The sequence below is a fragment of the Mastigoproctus giganteus genome, chromosome 8 (genome assembly GCF_048544385.1).
Source record: "Mastigoproctus giganteus isolate SK-2022 chromosome 8, ASM4854438v1, whole genome shotgun sequence".
In the NCBI taxonomy this organism is placed as follows: domain Eukaryota; kingdom Metazoa; phylum Arthropoda; class Arachnida; order Uropygi; family Thelyphonidae; genus Mastigoproctus; species Mastigoproctus giganteus.
This window is the reverse complement of record NC_143582.1, coordinates 36,020,994-36,027,130: the sequence shown is the minus strand read 5'-3', so window position 1 is coordinate 36,027,130 and position 6,137 is coordinate 36,020,994.

Here is a 6,137-nt window from a genome sequence, read left to right as displayed (position 1 = left end):
ATCCATGTACGTATTTACTTGTTCCATGATGATGCCCAGCAGCCTTGAAATCCCCAGTACCTCGCTTTCCAGACTGCTGCTCATTCCAATAGAAGCAGTGCAAGAATCACTTTCACCTCGTAGCGTATGGCTACCACTCTATTAGTCTGTGAATCCCCCCCCACCAAGCTAGCAGCTTTCCGAAACACCTAACACTGCCTTGATAGCATCAGCACATATTCTTGCATCCTTTCTATTTAAATGTATCCCATCCCTGTAGAAACAATCTCTCTTGTTAACAAGCACAGTATACTCCTTCCTATCATGTCTGAGCAGAATTGCAGACACTTTCAAATTTAACCCTAACTTGCAACTTTTTTTCAACATTGACCTGTACTTGTTAAATAAGTCCGCAGATCTACCCTTAATGTCATTAGTGCCAATGTGTACAACAGTATCACCCTCACCCTTTGTGCCCTTAAAAGATGATATCTGCTTTACAATGTCATAAACTTTTGCCCCTGGCAGACGTACCCTAGTCCTATTCCACCTATCCTTTTTGTACTTCTATAGAGGTCTGTAAAGAAACACGTGTGCAAAGGACTTTTGAATCTATGAGAATGGCTGCTTCACTGCAGGCATTATTTGCAACAGGTCTATCCTGAAAAAGAGTATAATTTTTTAAAAGAAGGAGATGCCCGAGGCATCGAATATGTCTCCTGTAAGCAGATGCCTACTGGATTGTGGTGTTTAATTATGTTGTAGATGTCATCAATATTGCTCCTAAAACTCCTATCCTTTTTGTACTTCTATAGAGGTCTGTAAAGAAACGGGTGTGCAAAGGACTTGTGAATCTATGAAAATGGCTGCTCCACTGCAGGCATTATTTGCAACAGGTCTATCCTGAAAAGAGTATAATTTTTTTATTGAAGGAGATACCTGAGGCGTCGAATATGTCTCCTGTAAGCAGATGCCTACTGGATTGTGCTGTTTAATTATGTCGTAGATGTCATCAATATTGCTCCTAAAGCCTCTACTATTCCACTAGACGACGTTGTTCATTGTTTTAATTTATACGAAGGAACTGAATCTGCCTGTTTTTGGAAGTCTGTTTGACACAGTCAATTTTAATCATCTCTTTTTGGGAAAACAGGTCTTGTATCTATTTCATCCTCTGGATGGGTCTCCAGAATGGTTTCAGTATCATCTTGACTGGAAATTTCATTAGTATCCATAAGGGAGGAGTCAAATGTTTGTTTATGAATGGAATCTGAGTTGTCTGCTTGGATGGATCTTATGGGAGGTGCATGGGCAGTAGGTGGTATCTTGACTGGTGTGCTGTTAGCTCTGCTTGAAACCTGTTGCTTTGAAGGTTGAGGTATAGAGCTGAGCAGGGATCGAGCCCATTCCTAAATAGAGATATTTGGAGGAATTGATGTATCACTCTAGACTGATACTGAATTAAACTTTTTAGAGGCTTCAGCATACGTGCGTCTAGGTATCTGTAGTGGTAATTGCTTTCTTGTTTTTGGGAATGAGACTTTCTTTTCTATTTTATATTTCTGTATTTTTTTCTCGTATTTCCATTGTTCACAGTTTTAGAAAAAGCTGGATGGTTGCCTTTACAATTAGGGCAAAGTGGAGACTGCGCATTACAATCAGCCTGGGAATGTTCTTTTGATCCACAGTTAGAAAATAAGGGATCACCTCGACAGACTGTTTGTGAGTGTCCAAATTTCTGACACTTGTAACATCTTATTGGGTTCAGAATATATGGGCGAATGCGACAATGCAAATACCCTGCTTTCACTGATGAAGGTAAGTTGAGTGAGCTGAATGTCAGTATTATGCTGAGAGTTGGAAAGAGTTTGCCATCCTTTTTTATCATAATTCATTTTGCCTGTGTGACTTTCTGATCCTGCAGTTCCTGAACAACTTCTTCTTCTGAGACATTCATTAGGTAGAATTCAGAAATTATGCCATTGGATGTATTAAGTGTGGCATGTGGGGACACCTTAATTGCAACTCCACCAAATGAGGTGAGTCTGAGTAGAGACTCAGTGTTTGAAGTTGGTGGTCTCAATAAGCCAGATTTCATTCGTCGTGTCATTTTCAGGGAGCCAGCTATGCTCTCAAGATATTTTTGAATGAGAAATGGCAGTAGATTGCCTAAGGACTGGTTATTTAGCGAATGTAGAATGAGAAAACTTGGGTATTGCATTCAGGGAGCATCTGTCCTCAGTCTCTTTGCATTTGATAAGTCATTATCTGGTACGTGCAAATCCATAGGATTTGGATTTGCAGTTCTAATCAGTGGAAAATTGTCGGTCCATGTTTTGCTCCTTTTGGCCCCGGGGTTTTCTTTACCACCCAGGTTTTTGGCTCCGCTAATGGGAGGCAGGAGCAGTGCCACAAGGTGACCAAGTGGCTAAGTTAGTTAGTACTATTAGAAATAGAAACAGAAAGGTAATTTTCCTTTCTGGGCTTTTGCCTACTTCTCGTAGTGTGAAAAAGCTACACTATTTAATAAATAAAGAAAACGGTTGTTGAAACAAAATATAATCTCTATCACCTGAAGGCTCTTTGGAGATAACATTTTGAGGAATGCACAGAAATCATTTGGTCACAGAACGCTTGGCACCCAGGGCCTATGCTGAGGAAGGCCATCAGCAGGACAATGCTTGATGTCATACTGCTGGCATTGTGGATGACTAGTTTGAGGATATGGTATTGAAAAGTTGGACTGGGCAGCTCAGAGCCCTGAGCTCAATCTATGGAGAACCTCTGAGATGAACTGGATCATCATGTGCATGTGAGGAGAGGTTGTCCAAAAAAACAGAGTTGAACTCATTGCTGCTTTGAAGGCCAAATGGCAATAAATATCAGGACATTTACAAAAAAGGTAGATAGTGCTCCACAGAGACTAGAGGCTGTCATAAAGGTTAAAGGTTTCATCATCAGTTATTAGTTTTTATTAGTTTAAATAAAAGCTATGTATATGTAGATATGCAGGTGTCCAGATATTAATGGTAGGGCAGTTTGCATCTTTTCATGTTTCTGCACTGACCTTTTCCAATATATTAAATAAAGTATCCATACAAGATTTTTCACAGTATTGTGTGACTGAATACTGCTGTATCACACATTGCAGAGGTCTGAAATTTGGCAAACTATGACTGGTGTTAAATGCATGCACTTCATGCTTCATTAGTTTGTTCAAATCAAAATTATGTGAATTAAAATGTTTTGTATTCAAACACACATACATTGTGCAAGCTTCCCTAAACTGCCATAATCCAACCAAAAGGTTACCAAAAAAAAAAGTTACCAAAGGGATATCAACACAATGTAGTGTTAAAAAAGAAAATTCTATAATCCCTGCAGAGGGTTACACAAGTTACTTTTTTTTTTAACACCACACTCGATTCTTTAATTCAGAAATTTTGGAATTTACTAACTTAAATAAAAAAATTTAAACTTAAATTAAAAAACAGTGTAATGCTGAAAAAGCAATTATTTCTTTGAATTTAAGCTTTAATTTTGTGCAATAGAGAGAGGAAGCATTGAAAGATTGTTGTCCCTTCGATGTTTAAAGAACTTGGTATGGGAAATATACCTTTGGCATAATTTATGTGGCGGTTCATGGTAAACAGGAAAAGTTGTGTAGTGGTAGTATCTCTCTCTCTCTCTCTCTCTCTCTCTCTCTCTCTCTCTCTCTCTCTCTCTCTCTCTCTCTCTCTCTCTCTCTCTCTCTCTGTGTGTGTGTGTAGGGCATGTGGAGATTGAGCCAACCTCTAAGGGTATTCATCTGACAAAAACAAAGAAAGAACAGTCCTGGTTTGTCAAGAATCTGAGCACCTTCAAGAAAAACCATGATAATTCTTCTTTTGTTATAATACTATTTCTTTACTTGATGTCAATGCATAGGGGTAAAAAAGAAAAGAAAAAAAGTCAAAAATCTCGAAGACACCTTCTGGTCAGTTCCAGCACTTTTGAAATCAGCCATGTATGAAAAGCAGTCAGATTATTCACCTAACAACAGTTTACTGGATGCTATCATCTATATTGTTTAAATTATCACAAGACATTTGTTTATGCAAGCTTGAATCTTTTCCTTTGATATTCCCATGGAAAGTGAATGCCTCAGTGTAAACAACTTAAAAGTAGCTGTTTTATTCATTTGTTTAAGCTGTTATGCCATTACAGCACTGGCCACAAGATGTTTCATTGAGACTGCCAAATTCATTTTATTAAAAAATAAAATGGGATGATTTCACAAAAAAACTTAAAAAAAAAAAAGAATAATAATTATTGCAACAATGAACTTGGAAATTTAATTTTTTTATGAAAACCCCAAACATGAGGTATTAGACTTGAACTTCTGTAGACTGTAATGTTCAGGAAATACGTATGAAGGAGGTAGTTCCAGAAAACGGCAGTCATTCAACAATGTTATATTTTCAATGTGAATATTATTTTTGATATTTTGTAATAACAAATAAAAAATCTATATGAAGGAATAATACACATGAAGGAATCTTTATATATAAAATATTATCTTTCTAAACATTAAAATAATTTCCCTCCTAGTGATATCTATTCAGCCAATGGGAGAAGAGAGAGAGAGAGAGAGAGAGAGATGCAGTTTACGTGGTAATACGTAACAGAGATTGTTTTACTGTGGAAAAATAAACTTCTGTTAAATCGTGGTCATGCGCTATGTTTATCTAACCTGACCACACGGTACCATTCTTGATTTCCATATGTAACGTATTTATTTAAATAAACTAAATGCAACAAGACATTATTTTAAGAGTTTAAGTTTCGATATCTATATAATATTGGTGTAGTACACCATAGACAACTCTTAAAGAAAAACTACGATCGTAGCGTGAAAGGCACCCAGTGATCAAAAGCCAACTAGCTTTGAAAAGGTTCCGCCTGGGTGGTGGTGCCCACTGAGAATAGTAACAATAGTCTTCTCTATTAGTGAAGCATTACTTATTCGAGGTAGTGCAATACATGGTAACTCGTTGTGAAGGATGAGTATAATATGAGATACATATGAAACGATGCCTTTCACACTACAATCAGTTTTTTTTTAAGAGTTGTCTATCTACACCGATATTATATAGATATAGTAACGTATTTATGTATTCATAGCTGAGGAAGAGACACATACAGAGTCGAAAGCTTCTGTAAGTATTTTATTTTATCAAAAGACGTGAGCACAGTGAGCAGGGGGACAAGTCCCCTAGTATGTATTATTTTTGATATTTTTTAATAATGATTACAAAATCTTTATATGCTGCCCCATTATAATTGTTTTTAGAGTTATATATCTAAGAATTTCATTAAAAATATAACTATGTAAATGTATGATATTAGACATGCTTAAACGTTATAACTGTTCATTACTAAAAGGGGGAAAAAATCAATGAGAAATAAATATTTATTGTGTTATTTGCTTTTAAAGCCGAGGCATAAAAATAGCCGAAAAAAAAAAACTGAAAATATAATTTTTTAAAAATTGTATTTTCAAAATAAAACTGCTGGTAATAGGGAAATGATATTTTGTATTTAGAATACATATAGTTTTGGTGACCAGTGAGAAAAAAATTAATGATAAATACTGAAAAATAGTTGTGCTATAAGAGTTTAAACATCAGAGACTGAACTCAATGTGCCTGATGGGTGCTAAAACAAGTGTGCTTAATGGTACACTCATTTTATAACCCATCAGGTACACTGGGATTGTTTATTTTTCCAGTTATCTACTTAAGAGCTTTGCTTAGTGGTTAGCCATCTGGTGGCACAATCACTGCAGTACAGAACCTGTAAGTTTCCTCTCTCTTGGGAGTTTAATGTTTCTCAGTTTCAGCTTCGTTTACAGCCGTGACTTCAGTTTCAACAGCCTTTTAAGTATGAAATCATCTCTCTCTCTCTCTCTCTCTCTCTCTCTCTCTCTCTCTCACACACACACACACACTACTTAAAAGTACTGGAACAGCAAGAGATATTCAAGAGGCTAAAAAATGCACTTTTAAAAAAATGGTATGGTCAATGTTTTGTCTTGTTTTGGCCTTCATGGTCAATTTTGTACATGCTTCTGAGCCAATCATTCTTGTGGAATGCAAATTGTTCTCTTTGTCTTACAC